At 43.3% G+C, this 16,753-nt stretch overlaps 1 long non-coding RNA gene across 1 annotated transcript; it reads left to right on the top strand.

Moving 5' to 3' along the window:
* The first annotated feature begins 9,164 nt into the window (after nucleotides 1-9,164).
* LOC121198769 lies at nucleotides 9,165-16,402 on the top strand. Its single transcript, XR_005896368.1, has 3 exons — nucleotides 9,165-9,480; nucleotides 12,294-13,201; nucleotides 15,495-16,402. It is a non-coding gene; the product is annotated as an uncharacterized LOC121198769 (long non-coding RNA).
* The last annotated feature ends 351 nt before the right edge of the window (nucleotides 16,403-16,753 follow it).

The following is a 16,753-nucleotide window of genomic DNA, read 5'->3' as shown; positions in this document are numbered from 1 at the left end:
TATCCAACACTTTGGTTTATGACAAGATCACCGGAAAACTAATAACATTCCCACCAGCCTCAGCTCTACCCACTTTAGTGCTATTTAACAAATGTTAGCATGCTAACAGGCTGCATGACTGTTATAGGTTATGAATTTGCTCAATCTCAGCAAGGGCCTGTGTGTTGGAAAAAAATGGGTAGAAGTTTAAGTTTATACTTTATTGATCCCTCTTGGGGAAATTCTCTGCATTTTACCCACACAAAGTGAACGAAACACACACACAAGCATGCACATGCACTGAGACACTGTGGCAGGGGGCTTCCCTAGGAGGAGCCCAGGGAGCTGGGGTAGATCGGTGCCTTGCTCAGGGGCACCACGCGGCCATGGTCGCAGAGGTGGCACCACCCATATCCATTGTGCATATTTCTTGTGCTTGGTCGAGGAATCGAACCGGCGACCCTCTGGGCCAAAGTCCAAAGCTGCACGCTTAACTTTCTGCCCCCAAATTCAACTGGAGGATGCGGGCAACTGAAGAAAGAATATTTTACTGTGCTAAATACCAGACCTGCTGCTGCTGGAGCAGCTGTAATGCTCTGCTGACACAACTTACTGTAAAAAATAGTAAAAAAAAATACTGTAGCTAGCTCTGACACATTAGTAAAAATAAGGTAAAAATAATCTTTGTAGAAAACATTAAAGGATGAGATATAAGATTTTTCTTCAAATTCCATGAAAACACCCAAACCAACAAGTTTTCCCTCGATACTTTCTGATGTCACAAACCTGCCTGAGGATCATACATCCGACTGAAGACGTAAAGATATAGATACACACTGACCGAGCACACCTCATTAGGAACACCTGTACACTTGCAATCAGCCAGTCATATGGTGTGAAATGCAGACACAGGTCGGGAGCTTCAGTTAATGTTCACATCAAACATCAGAATGAGGGAAAAAATGATCACCTGGTTTTCCAGCAGGATAATGTTCCATGTCACAAAGCTAAAGTGGTCTCAAACTGGTTTCATCAACATGACAGTGAGTTCAGAGAACTTCAGAGAACAGGGGATCGGCAGCCTGAATGTACAACTGATAAATCAGCAGAAATGATGTGATGAATCATGTCAACATGGAGCAGAAGCTCAGAGGGAGGTTTCCAACATCTTGTGGAATCAATGAGGAGAAGAACTGAGGCTGGGAGAGGTCAAAGGAGAAATGCTCTGACCTCAACAATGTGTTTCCGTCCGTAGTTCTGCTTCTCACTGAATGTTTTTTTGTTGTTGGTGCCGTTTTGAGTTAAACTCTTTAGACTGTTGTGTGTTAAGAAGTCTCAGGAGATCAGAAATAATCAAACCAGCCCGTCTGACACCAACAATCAAAGTCCCTGAGATCACATTTATTCCTCATTCTAATGTTCGATGTGAACATTAACTGAAGCTGATACACAATTCCTGCCCTATGGTTCAGCAAAACTCTGTACACAACAGGCCTGTTTTAAAGCTAAAAGTACATTGCATGCAAAAAAATATTTGTTCAATCCCACCTAAACAATGCCATGGCATTGGATGGCACACAGAATACCATTGATTTTGGTTTCACACACTCTCCCACACCATGACCACAGTCTGTTGGTGGTCTTTACTTGTTTCAGTAAAACACATCCACTGTTTGTTCAGCTTACAGTTTTGTTTATTGCTGCATGTTGACACTGCCAACTGAGGCACACACAATTCAGTTTTCTTTGTCTTTGAGTTACCTGTCTGCTGCATCATGTCCTCCTTCCTGGTTTGGCCAAAAGAGGTGGGTGAGGGTGGAGCCCAGTTAAATACAGAAGCCCTGGAGGATGGACCAGACCATGAGCTGCATCAGCATGGGGGGAGTAGTGTTTCTTTGTATTGATCTCTAGTTACTGTTTGTGTTGTTTTCACTTATTTGTCGTTAATGGTTTGATCAGACAGTATATCTGTCTCAGTTTGTTCAGGTCAATTAGTTGAGTTAAGGCCTTGTTCTATTGTCAGTGTTTTGTTGATTACAGTTCTGTTGGTTTAATTAGTAAATCTAAACTAAACCAACAGACAGTAATTACAAATCTTGTCCATTTTTTTTAAAATAATTTGTGCATCTGCCTTTATTTCTGATGGAAGCTTTGATCCTCCAGGACTTGGATGATCTCAGTCTTGAACAACCCTGTGGAGAGATGTTCTGCTGGAGGGATTTTATTGTTCCACCTTCCACTTTAAAATACTCCAAGGTTTTCTGTTGGATCGTCCGGATCACAGTTATCATATTTTTCATCTTTTAAAATCTTTTGTGTGGTTTCCTTCAGTGTGTGTAGAATCGTTGTCACATTGGGAAATTCCTCTCGTGCCAAGCTCGTCAAGACTGGGACTCATCTTTTCATTCAGTGTTCAGATAAACAAACTTTCAGCCCCATATCAGCTCAATCCCACCTCTGTGTTTCACAGCCGACCTGATGTGGTCTCTGTGGTGGTCCTGACCAGGTCCACAGCCACTACAACTGTCAGAGATAAAAAAAAAAAAAAAAGAATCACACTGGTCTTTTTGAAACAAGTATGGGACTCAGAGGAAGTTGTGTCATCACACCTTCAGTCCATGTTAAGGTTATAGCACATTTTCACCTGGTGTTCACATGTGATCCTATATCTGGATTCCTTACCTGGATGATGAAAAACACATGTTACATGTCTGGTGTAAATGCAAAGGCCCTTGGATCAGATGTCATTGTTCAGATAAGGTTTCCAGACACAGATCACATGTTAATAACAGGCGTGACTGGAGCCAATGAGACAACAGTTAAATCTGGTTTCACTGTCCTGCTGTCCTCTCAGGGTGGACTGGTGACCTTCCTCCCAGGTGACATTACTTTAGGGGAGAACATGTTTGTTTCAGCTCAGGTAGGATGCAGGAGTAAAACAGCAAAGAAAGGTGCTGCACTTTGGCTCAGTACCAAGGTCAAATGAGATCAGTTTGGGGTGGGGTGCTGCGGGGCTACCGGATTTTATGGCGCTCGGAATAAAACCCTGATCACTGTGTGGTTTTCTATCTACTCCTATACTCTTCTTCCCCGTGATGGCACGGCAGCTCGTTTTTCACAGAAAGCCGCTTTTTATGGAGCCGCAGCCTGCTGACGGGCAGCAGGCGTGTGTTCAGCAGACTTTAATTGTCTGTCGGTGGCAATAAAAGACCCGGTGAAATACACAACCGTAAAAAAAAAAAGGGGGGGGGCTGCAGGCCGGAGCCCCGGTGCATCCTGAGAGACAGAAATGAATAAAACGCCGGGGTTAGGGCTGGATGGTGAAGCGATCAGACAAAAGAGCCTTTCACCTTAAAATTTAAATTGCTGGGTGCAGTTCAGCTTGGAAATGACTCTGGCCTACATGAAACCAATCATTCGGGTTTTTCAATAAACAGCTGCTGATGTTCCAGATCAGATGAAGAAAAAAAAAAGCCACCTTCATAATAATGAGCCATTTTTAAATTCACCGGTTTTGGCTTGACTGCACACGAGGCTGGTTTCTAAACAACTGTGCACAAGATAACACGAAGCATTAATTAAAGTAGCAGTTTGACTCACTGCAGAATTAGATATCTAAAACTGATTATGAAGTTATACCACTGTTTTGATTGACACATTTTCTTTGTTCCTTGTCTTTATTTCCATGAACCACAGTGCCATCTCCTGGTCATACGTAGGTATTGCCCGAGCATTTGCATTCAGACAGCAAGTTGAAAATCTCCCTGATTACCAGATTACAGATTACCAAACAAAATATGAGGTAATGTGAAAGACTTCATTTTCGGATCATCTCAAATTCCTTTAGGCAAAGAAATCAACCACCAGATGACTTTAAAGATTTAAAAATAAATTCATTCTTATGGGATATAAGAATGAAATACCCGGATGAGCCAGATTAATTCAAGCCTTTAGATCATTTTAGAACTTTAGATAGCCTAAAGAACTGAGAATGACTCATGTCCCTCACTCAGACCATCACCAGTCTATAGCCTCTTGTGTATAATGGGTCTGACACAAACAATTGTGAGCTGCTCAGTGAACGAACACAGCTAAGAAAATCAGTTTCAGACCAGTAACACATTAATGTCTTGTGTACAGCTGCACTTAAACATGAATCAGAGCGCCATGTGGCTCAGAGGTGCTGAAAATGAACAAACCCCTCGAATGAACTCACTGTGCTGGGGGATGCCTTGACAGATCTGCTGACTGATCCACACACACACACACGCGCGCACACACGCACACACACGCACGCACTCGCTTAAATAATTGAAGAGGATGGATATTTGGCAGAACAGCAAATATCTCTGCTATTGTGACTCTGCTATTTCAGACAAACCACATGTCCAGAAGAAGACATCTGGCTTTGGAAGAAATGAGCTTTTAACATGCAGATTCACGGCATGTGGTGGAACAATAAAACCATTGATCGATTCAGGGTTATTCTGGAACTACTTACCGACGATTCATTAATTACGAGGTGGATCCTGGTTCGTTCCTCGTTCGTTTCCTTTGTAGTTACTCTGTGTTAGCAGTGATTCCTCCTCCAGTCTCATCTGTTTACTTGCAGAATCAAAGGTCTACATATGGCAGAGTTCTGTAAATGTTCAGTTAATTTATCTGCGGATTGAAGCGTGAAGACCGTTAATAAAGTTGTGCTCATTGTGACAGGTAACATGAGCCTCTTTATTATTCAGCAGGCTGCGTTGGACTGTGATTTTTTTTATTCTGAAGTATTTAAGCTTTGCTCATTTAATTGTGAGTTTCATCCCTGCTGTTTCCCCATTAGATGAGGGCTTTGATCACTTCTGTTCCTCTGAGTGTCAGTGATCAGTCTGAGATTGAAAATCTGGTTCTGCTTTTCCTTCACTCTGCAATTTATCCATCATTCCCCGAGGCCTAACACAAAGAGAGCGCGAGAGATCTTTAACTGGAATGAAACGACCGCTGCAGCGCCAGCGCGTGGCCGCGGAGAGACTGCAGCCGGAGCAGGTCGCACTATCGATCCTCTCGGAGAGCAGTGACACTACATTCAGGTCCGATCCAAACCGACCTCGACCTTCAGACCCTCGCAAGGTCACCGGGGCGGCCGTGTAAGAAACGCCAATCCAGCTCCTTTAATATGTTTTAATTCTCCTAATGCGCTCACTGGCACGGTTTAATGAAAAATGTTTCAATTCCCCCGCGGCCCGTTTTTTTATGGGAAACAACTTCAGAAGGCATGAGAGGAAGAAAGAGAAGGATTCCAATCTATCTGGACATGGATTTCGTTTCTTCTTTACCATTCCTCAGTGACACACACGCACACACACACGCACGCACATGCACACACACACACACACAGAAAGAGAGAGAGAGAGAGAGAGAGAGAGAGAGAGAGAACAGAGGCGCGGTGGGAGTTTCGGGCCTCTTTCTGTGCTGTAAAACTTTATAGCGATCTGGGGCCCAGTTGTCATGGTAACGGGTTATACGAGCTTGACCGGGGATGTGGATGGGAGGGCGGGGGGGGGTCCACCATTTGCAGAAGTATGTGTATGTGTCTTGTTGTTCAGAGAGAGAGAGAGAGAGAGAGAGAGAGAGAGAGAGAGAGAGAGAGAGTTGGCAACTCGTCTACAATTAAAGGGAAAGTGGGAAAGACAGAAGGAGAAGAAATCTTTGGAAGCACAAGGCTTCTCAGTAAACATACACACACGCGTGTGAGCTTCACTGACAGAACTGGAGAAAGCTCAAACACACCCTGAGAGAGACACGAGAGAAAAAGCAATAATTCTCCGTTATGGTCAGCGTCGTGCGTCCTGCGTCATCGCGCCTGCAGCGTCCAAACACGCTGACACACTCTCTGCTGGCTGCAGGCACCCGTTTAACCTTCTGACAAGTATTCACATTACTGTCCTGTTCCACATCTGGTGTTTTACTAATTTTTCAGCGCGGCAGTGAAAAGTGTCCGTTTACTAACAGATCTGACTCATTACGGCGGAGTTAAAGCGGCGAAAGTGACACGAGATCAGCGCTAAAAAGGCCTGTCTGGACACCACATGTGCGCTCATCCACACACCGTGGATCTGTGCAGCCTATTTTTTACTCAGCATCCATCCATCTGGGGCTCATATGCAGCTGGGAGCTCGGGTTCGTTTTTAGCGCCATCCACAAAAACATGCGGGGTTCTTTTTTTTTTCCCCCAAGAAAACAGCAACTAAGACAAAGTTTGATCCAGGGCTGGTGTTAATGTGATAATAGCTGCCGTTTTAATAATCATGTTAATGGTCCATTGGAGTGAGGAGGCTGAAAACAGCATGGATCTGGAACTAACTAGAATGTGACTTTTCCTAAACAGGATTTGGGACTGATGGCAAAAAAAAAAAAAAAAAAAAAAAGCTACAGAAAATGACACATTACACATTAGAATTCTTGTTATTAAAGTTATGAGTCTAAAAGTGAGTTAAACCCCTCTGTGGTCTGACTGACCCTGAACATAGGTAACATCACTCTGTGAGATGACATTGGTTTACTGTACATTTCTTTTTCTGTCAGTGACTTTTTTGGCAAACAAAAGGAATATTAGTTCACTTGTGAGCCATAAAACATGAAAGAGCAATGCTTTATGGGCATTTCCTGTCATCAAGAAATGACTAAGTCTAACTTGTGCAGAGGGGGAGTGATCCACTTCTGTATACCTTTCTATAGCTTGGGTTTTAATAACGTCAGAGAACCTATGAGCTCAACGTGTATAAATGAGTCTGGGTTATGGTGGTACATTGCTGCATCAGTAGCTCACTACTGTCCAATGCGCCCTCTGTGTCAACAAGCTGGATGCGGAGTTGAGCGAGAAGGTGCGTCAGAGACAACAGCGACACTTGAAGGCAGAAGTCACTCACTGTATCCGGCCCACCCCCGGCCTGTTCTGGTCCCATCATGGTGGTCCTTCCTTCTGTCAGTTCTTCTTCTTCTGGAATCTTTTTTTGCCGGATCTCTTTTAATGCACCAGTCTGACTGGCACTGGCAGCCTGTGCAGCATCTACAGGGACAATAAAACGCATCTGCATGTTTCATGTGATTCAGGAAGGACTTTGATGAGTTTCTTTTTTGTTTGTTTTAATCTAGAGACAAATATATTTCACCACCTTTAAAAGAGTCTCAGCATGTTGCTGGTATTTCAGTCAAACACTTCCTGACCACAGCTCTGCTTAGCCTTAGCTGTTTTTTTTTTAAATATATTTATTTATTTGTTATAATTAACTTGGATGTGAACTGATTTCATAAAGACTTTATAATACCTTCATGTACGCGTCCTTTTGGATAGTTCTTACATCAAATCCCTTCATACTGGCCAAAGTATTATTTAAACATTACATTAAACAGTACGTTTGTTAATATGATTTTAGGCTACTCTCATTATAAATTATTTAACAGTTCGTGGTACAACAACTAATGACAAACATTGACAAACTGTGATTGTTATTTATCTAATTTTGTTTTTGTTTGTTTATGGGCGGGGGAGGGGACTCACAGAAATTTTAATTATTAATTTGAAGGAGACGATTAAAATGCTTCAGTGGAACACAGGCGGGGGAAAAAATGTGAGAGAAACATCTCATTTTTGGACTTTGACTTCAATTCACGAAAATAAGTGACAAAGGCAGATTACACGGCCTTTAACTGCAGCGTGCCTGCCAATTTTCTGATTCTCGGTCATGCAAATAAAAAAAAAATCACGAATGCTTGTTCAATGGAAGCTATTCCGTGCACTTTTTTTGTCCATGCAGAAACCATGGGGACATTTACTTTTTGCTCATTTTTATTTCAGTGGCTCCATTTTTTCCCCATGATGTTAAAACAAAACTCCTGCTGCTACACACGACTCGACTCCTCTCTGCATCACATTCGCAGCCTTTCCCCCTGCTATATATATATATATAAACACAGAATATATTTCATAGAGCATCCGCTATCTCAGAGCGATGTACGGACCTAATCGGAGGGGAAATTCCACAGCGGGCTGCTGCATTGAACTGCTCTGTAATTGGATGCAGCTTGCGAGTCAGGCCGCTTCAAACCCGGTCTCAACCTCCTGTCCGCTCTCAGGCTCTGAAAAACGCGTTATTCTCATTTGAAGCGGCGGTGAAATATGGACATGTCTTTAATGGAGGCTTTAGTCAGTTTCCCATTATAGATGAGAGAGAAAGGAAAAAAGAAAGAAAGAAGGAAGGAAGGAAGGAAAAGTAGCCGCCGTCAGAGCCGGGGCGTGGCCTGCCCGTGAACCTCAGACTGCCATTGGCCGCCTGACAGTAAGCGTTTCCAGCCAAACTTTATCTCTACGAAAATATGGCCCCTTCGCTTTTCCCCCTGCAAAGCCAGAGAGAGAAACACACACACACACACACACACACACACACACACACACACACACACACACACACACACACACACACACACACACACACACACACACACAGGTAGTCAAAACACCGGTGCTCGGGAAAACTGCCGCCGCCCCAGAACAACATCACTTAGCGCGCGCGTGAGGATGATGATGCGCCAATAGGAGCAGCGGCAGCAGCTACACCTCCGCCCTGATGTCACCTCAGTGTTAGCCACCGCCAGGTGGGCACGAGATGCAGCCCTCACCTCAGAGCCTCCACCAGGCTTCGGTACCGAACGGAGCACATGCGCACCAAAACACGTCCTGGATGGACTAACGCACGTGTTCTCAGCATTCCAACAAAAAGGACTCCCCCCCCACCGTCCTCCGCCACATCCTCCCTCCTCCATTACCCACCGCAGCCCGTGCACACCTTCTCTCCAGTGGACACCTCGCGACATCTGCGGACCTCATACACTCCGAGCTTTCTCGTGGATTAAGGCGACCTGTGACCAGAGGAGGAGGCGAGAGGAAGAGGAGCCCCTGGCAGACGGAGATAACAGGAGTAAGAGTAACGAAGGATGTCATTCGGTTCCGGTCCAAAACGGTCACGGGGACAGCTACAGCAGCTGCGGCAGGACGGAGGAGGACTGTCTGAACGGGGGTGGGGGGCAGCGGACAGTACCGGAACCACAGACACAAGGTATGGGAAGGAAAAGTAGAGGATGAGCGGATGCACAGACGAGGGGTGTGGAATGACAGAGACAGAGAGGGAAGGCAGTAGAAGGAGTAAGGAAGAGTGAAATGAAGGAAGATATGAAGAAGAAGGAAAGACGCGGGGGATGAGTATTAAAAGACAGAGATAGAGAGAGTCAGGAGGGATGGAGAGATGAAGGAAAGATGAAAACAGAAGGGGAGGAGACTCAAAAACAACAGATGGAGGTGGACCGTGACAGAGAGACGGTGTAGCCAAGCACAAACAGGAAAGACGCAGCAGCAGCAGCAGGCGGCGGCGGCATGGACAGAGCCGCGGTGTCAGGGAGCTCGACCATGGCAGGAGCCGGAGGGGGGGGGGCTGTTTGGTCTGGAGGCGAGACAAGGTGACTCCTCTGTCTCTCTTTCCTGTCTGCCTCACACTCTTTTTTTCTGGCTTGTCTTTCTTTGGTTTTATGGCAGGGCTCTCAAAGACAAAGAGAGTCATTTTGCCCCCCCCCCCCCCCCCCCCCCCGGTCCCAAACTTCTCTCCCTCAAATGAATTTATTGCTCCATCAGGGTTGAATTGCCCTCTTCCCGTGTCCAGCATGCCTCGGCAGGCTGGGCCTGCGTGGCGTGGTCACACACTGTAGGACTGACATAAACCAAAATGCAGCCATGTTTGTTTTCTTTGCTTTGTTGCGGTTTACCCGTTTACCTGTTGTGGTATGCAGGGGGTTCACACCTTTCCTCCACTTTCCTCCTCCAATTAAATTAATTCCAACAGTGGATTTATGATGAAATGAAAGCGTATTTCGTCATATGAACAAAATAAATAAAAAATTCAGTCATAACCATCATAAACATGACGCTGCAATTATATTTCCGTTTGCTTTTTTTCTTAATCCACAACAAAACAAGGACACATTTGCGCGCTCTCTCTCTCTCTCTCACACACACACACTGTAAAAACTCTGAAAAGCTGATTTCCTCTTTAGATTTTTAACCCTCTAATCGACACAGTGTAGCTGCTGTTTATTAGACACCAATACACCTTTTTTATATAAAGTCAAAATCTTTTAAAAACTCTTTTCAACAATTTAACGTTTAATTTAAAATTAGTTGTGTGTGTGTGTGTTTGTGTTTGTGTGTGTGTGTGTGTGTGTGTGTGTGTGTGTGTGTGTGTGTGTGTGTGTGTGTGTGTGTGTGTTTTAACTTGACTGTAGCTTAATTGAAAATATCAACCACTGCTTTCTGATAATTGCATCGTGTGTATTTAAATGAGAGTATTTCCCAACATCAGGGCTGAGACGTGTTTTGCACGTTATTAAAGCAGAACACTTTTCGCTGATCCGTGAGGAGAGTTTACTTTAAATGGCAGTGTTTTGTGTTCACCTTGCAGCTGCTTTCGTTTTCTTTCTTTTTTTTGTTTCGACCTTTTATTTTATGAAATCAGTTTTTAGTTTTTTTTTACAGACAGCAAACAGACACAGACCTCGATGCACCAAACGCAAACAGCGCTCGGTGAATTCAGGAGCAGTAGCTCGGAGCAGATTAAAGCTCGTGTATGGTTCCATCTGTCCGGGTTAAAAACAGAAGTAAGTGATTTGTATGTGATATTTCCTGATGCATATTGTGCAGCTGCGTCCTTTTAATCCGGCCTGATGGAGAGGCAGAAATCGCAGCAGTGGGATGGGGTGGATGTCAGTGTAAATTCTGATTATTAAACCACAGGTTTCAGTCTAAAACTACCACAGTCTGTCAGCATTCAAGGAGACCTAAATTGAGGTTTAATATTAGCGGTGCTGCCTGCTGCTGCTGCTCTGTAGGAACATTTTTCTTTAGCTTTTTCTTTTTTTATGAAAGACAAAGAGGCCGGACGACAGGGCGGCTGAAACACGAGGGAGACTCGTGCCGAGTCAAACAGCCTGTGATGAGCCTAAATGTGTGTTGGCTGTGAGACTCTATTATGCCATAAGATGCAATTTTCTAATAACAGTAAATAAACGCTGTTGTTGACTTTCATGATGGCGCAGACCTGCAGCACAGCCGCGTGGGCCTGGAACAGACTGACGCACTGTGGATGAGTGGATAAGAGCAGGCGCGCGCTCTGATTTCTGTTTACTTGGCCTACTTCCCTCACGCGCGTTTCCTCTTCAAATAATTTCTTTTCCTTTTCCTTTTTCTTTTCTTTTCTTTTCTTTTCTTTTCTTTTTTTCTTTTTTTGGGTCACTCATCAGTTTCAAAGTGAAACAAAACATTTCCTCAGATCAGAATCGAGAATGTTTTAAACGTATTTAATACTTTTAGACGTTTTTGTTGTAGTAGTTTTGCTCTCTGTCCATTTTAAAATGCACGGATTTAGAAACAGAGCCACCAGGATCCCTGTTCAGTGTCAGAATATACGAAGAGTAAGTGTGAACTGAAGCTTATGTTGGATCAAACATTAGAGCTGAAAAAGAATTAACACTCAAACTCTTCGATCTTCATACTGAGTTGATCGTACTGATACTGATCATATTCACAGTGAGTTCATCAGTAGAAGAATGATGAAGGACGCTGTTAAAATCATACTCACTCACATTATTACAACAGGAAGAAACTGTCTGAATGTTCACAACACAACGGACAGCTGTCCAGTCACGGCTCTGTACACGGTGCTGTATACACAGCTTTAAATAAAATAAAACACCTACATTACACTGTGTAATGAAAATGTTACATTTTACATTCTCTTCATATTAGGACTCACACGCGCGCGCGCACACACACACACACAGTCACGGCCGCTTCCAGTATTTTTAACAATGATATTAATACTACAAATAATAATGACATTAAAATAATACAATATTATATATAGTACATATAAATGAGAATATGTTTAATAATGGCATTATTATTATTATTATTATTATTACTGTTGTTTGTGGTAGTACTCGCTTTACGTATTTCTCGTCTTACTCTGTGTGTGTGTGTGTGTGCGCAAATTTAAATAAATATATTTTTATAAATATATTTTCACCAAGTCGATTTCGAATAATTACTTTGTCTTAAATAATAATAATAATAATAATAATAATAATAATAATAATAATAATAATAATAATAATAATAATATATAGTAATATAATAATAATAGTATATTAGTAACTGGAGGTGTATATGCTGTAATGCATCAGAATGTGACCGCTGTCCGTCTCCCCCCGATCCTCTCCAGATGAGGCCGGTAAGAGGCTCCCGCTCCCGCCCGGCCGTCGGCGCCTGGCTGTCGGCTTGAGCAGTCGGAAAGAAGCGCTGTCCTTCTCCCGGGCAGCAGACCGGCAGACCGTAGAGCTGGACGGTACCTGACCCGACAGCGCCGCCTGGAGATCTACAGGAAGGTCGAACTGCCGGGACCGGCAGGTAAAAGATCTGGTTCCCAGACCCGGATGATGAAGAAGAAGTGATTGGACAACTGGATTTCCGGGCCCGCGCGTTACCTCTCTGAGCACGTGACAGACTGTTTGAGAAGAGGAGCGTCTGGATTATATGAAGCTGGACAACAGAGAGAGGATGAGGATGATGAAGAGGAGGCTGTGAGTTACAATTAACTGAGCGGGCGATGTCTGCGCTTTGTAGCTGCACATTTACAAACCTTTCGCACACTGGACGCTCACACACACACACACACACACACACACACACACACACACACACACACACACACACACACACACACACACACAGAAAGAGAGAGAGAGAGAGTTTACACACACACGGCGGGCATCACTAGTTGGCTGGCATGAGATCAGTCAGCTGGTCAAAGACTTAAAAAAAAATTCCGCCACATATCATCTAAACCTTTTTATATCACACTGTATTATTATTTCTCGGAGATGAAAGTGGAGCGTGGGCAGTTTAGCGGGACATCATTGTGAAATATTATCATGGAAATCCAAATCATCGTGTTGTTGTGATGGGTTTTTTCCTCGCTTCTAATTCTCTGGTGATCCAACGCATCTGTCCACTTCTTCCTCTTTTTTTTTTTTCAAACAGAAATCTGCAGCACTTTATGTTTCATAACATTTTATTTTCAAATCCCGTTCCAAAGCAGCCGAGACCCAGTCTGCCTGTCTGCATCTAATGGTGAGTTCGGGTCTTTTCTTTCTGTGCCATATAACGACATGAGGCTGTTGAGTAAAAAGCCACAGATTGTTTACAGCATGATGCCTGTTGATTTGTAATCATTATTTATTATTCCTGCATTGGAGTCTGAAGGGTGTTGAGGAACTAATGCTGTAGCTGGGGTTTCACAAATAATGAGGTCACAGTGAAGACCTCAACAGTCCAGTACAGTACACAGTACTTTTTTACAGCAGACAGCATGTAAGCTCGTTCAGACAGTTCAGTACATTTTCTATCACGGCTGCCTTGTTTAAATGGTACAATTCTGATAATTATACTACAATTAACTGACTGAAATTCATTCACTTATATAATATACATATTAGGAAGGGAAAAAAAATATTGGTTCCATCATCTAGTCAAATGGAAAAAGGCAATGATTTAACCTCCCACTGAATCCACTCTATCTATTTATCATATCATATATAAAGACACTGGAGCTTAAAATACTGGAATCAGCTTTCCAGATTTCAGTTGTGGCATGTAAACATCCCACAGGTTTCTAAAACTCACAAACAAACAAACAAAGTAACCAACCAAAAAACTAAAACAGAAGATATGACCTGTGTGTGGACTGCCTACAGCTTTTAAGGGAAGATCTAAACTTTCTGTATCTGGAAAACATTTCTGTATAAAACATAAAGATTATTGTGCCAACTCTGTAAAGCTGCTACGCTTTTTTAACCATGACACGCTGTTTTAATAAAGTGCTTCTATTTCTGCTGTCTGTGTTAGAAATAGCTAGTTTAAATTCTAATAATCTGATCAGTTTGTGATGCAGAATTTATTTATTTATTTATTTTTTGTAAATAAAATATAGGAGTGTATTACTACTGATATTTTAAAAAGCGCTGTCGATGCTCGGTGCTTCTTCTTTCAAACACACTGAACTTCCATAATTATGACATATTGTAATTGTGTGTTTAACTTGCCCTCATGGTTGTCATCTCCTCTTTCTCCCAGAGTCAAAATCGGCAGCTGTAATTTTCCTTAAAATAAACCGCTCTGCACGCCAGAGATGGTTTAACTGTGATACACAACCAGAAAAAAAACAAAACAAAACAAAAAAACTTTACAATTAGTTTCATGTTTTGTCCTTTTCCAATATCTTATTTTTATTTAAATTAAATAACACATGAAATATGTAAAAAAAAAATAGTTTGACATGTTGGTGATAAGAGTAAAGGTTTATGTTGACTTTCTTTGCTAAATGCAGCAGTGAAAAAAAACACAACAAATAGAAATGACATTGCAGGACAAGTAATCCCATTAGTACTGCTGCTGCAGTAATGATAGCAGCGGTTAGAGTCACAGTAGGACTAGCAGTCCTTTTACCCACGGTGCCAGCTGATTCACTGATTCATCCATATCACTGGGAATCAGAATTCCTCTGATTGGTAGTTTAGCGTTTTGGGTTTTTGGATAACTGGGTCACTCCAGTGTGTGGGAAACATGTTAGCGGTTCTACTGATGTAATATATCCTGTGAGAGCTTTCGAATTTCTATTTCTGAATTTTGATGAGTTCCACTTCCTGTTCGCTTGAGTTGCAAGTGAGACAGATGGTGCAGGACACTTCCTTTAGGCAGATAGAGGCAGAGATGAAACGCAAACATATTCTGGTGTCTTTTAATGACTGTGTAGATCAAACAGCACAGCAGGCTTACATGCACTGTATGTATTTAGGAAGAACAGGTCATTTTCACATGAATTCTCACTTTTTATTTTCCTATTAATGTCTGATTCTTGAAAGGATCACAGTGGGGGTATCCGCAGTCATTGCAGCATTAGTATTAGTGACAGTAGGAGCAGTATCACAGAGTTAATGTTAAAAACTGCTTGGTTGTATCTGCGAGGTCAGTGTTCTACTCCTGCATAAAGCATCATGTAGCTCACTGTAGCACAAATTCACCGTGACATTAGGCTCTAACAGTATCATTAGTATCAGATGGGTTGATAGAGCAGCAGTAAACAGCTCCTGTGGACACACTAAATAACTATTGTCCTGTTTCCTGACTGATACAGGGTAGGGGGTTCAAGACAGTGGCTGGAGAGTGGAGTATCATCTTACAGCGCACACATCTAATCAGCTCACCGAGCTCAGATGAGATTCTGGGGGGGAACTGCATATACAAACATGTGTGGTAAGGTTCTAAAATCACACTGCAGTTGGACATTTGGACGTGCTGCGACAGGACAGCGAGTCAGCAGTGGAGCCGCGTTCCTCGATCTGACCATCACTCTGTTTGATTGCAGGCTCAACGCGACACTGAGTCATTATGTCGCATGAGAAGCGACCCGCGGGGGCTTCAGCGCGGAGCTTTGATCAGGAACACATGGCTGAACTTCCTCTGCCGCTTGCAATATAGCCAGCTGCTGTCCGTTTGTTCGGAGAGAAGGAGGAGGAGGAAAAGAAAAGACGGCGGAGTGAAGGGAAGCAGCGCTGACTGTAATTCAGCCCGAGAGAAAGCAGAGCAAACACAAAGAGCTGAGGTGGACGGGGCGAGGAGAAAATAGAAGGAAACACACAGGGAGAAGAAATGGAAGAAGAAAGATGGAGGATGTAGTGGTAAAGGAAAGGAGGGCGGACAGCCTCGGCTCTCAGGCTGCAGGTCTGCAGGCGCCATGTTGAGACGGCAACATTTCTGCAGCGCCACACTGTCTCCTGCTTCATGTCGGTGCTGTCTGCCTGTCTGCTGTGCCTTCCTTTGTCCTGTCTGTCTCTCTCTCCCACCTTCACTTTTACCACGGGGGTAATTGACCAACTAGTTTATTGGTATTTGAAGGAAGTGGAGGAGGTGGATGTACCAGTGGTGTGTATTACTACACAGTGTGGTTTTATGGCGGCCTTATTGCCCCTCATTGCCTATTGGTGGTCAACAAAGGATGCTCCAAAGAAGGTCTGTGCCTCCTGGAAAGTCTGCTTCCTTTGTCGTCCTTCCTGTCTGTCTCATTCTCTTTTGATCGGTCGACTTTGTCTTTCAAATGCACATGGCTGATTCTCCGAGACCGAACAGATTTTTTTTCCCAGGCATCCTCGTCTCTGTGTAACCATCCCCTGACATCATTCCTAAATTAAATTCTTCTATTAACCCACATGCCAGCTGACCTTAGGCTGTCTCTGTTTCCTCACAAAGTTTATCATGTGTCATCACCTTGCTGCTTTCGGATGACGGCAGAACAACTCGAGAGGTTTTCAAAACTTCTTTTCACATCAGGGTCACGCAGTTGGATATTCATTAAGCCCGAGCAGGAACCTGGTGCTGAAGGGATTTTACTTGTTAGATGTGATTTACAGCCGCAGTCTGACCTCCTGCCGCTGGATTCAGTCACATGCAATCTAATCATTTGATTATAACCAGAGGAAAGCAATGCTGCAAAGTCTTTGGCCAACATCACATAAAAAAAAAACTTAAGTGAGTTAAGTGAGTTTTGTTACTTGCGTGACAGTTAAACTGTCATTCAGTTAAAAGGGTTGACTCTTGGCACGATGACTCTTGGCATTCACATGTAAC

The sequence above is a fragment of the Toxotes jaculatrix genome, chromosome 18, assembly GCF_017976425.1.
Source record: "Toxotes jaculatrix isolate fToxJac2 chromosome 18, fToxJac2.pri, whole genome shotgun sequence".
Lineage (NCBI taxonomy): Eukaryota > Metazoa > Chordata > Actinopteri > Toxotidae > Toxotes > Toxotes jaculatrix.
This window is presented reverse-complemented; position numbering and strand designations above follow the sequence as displayed.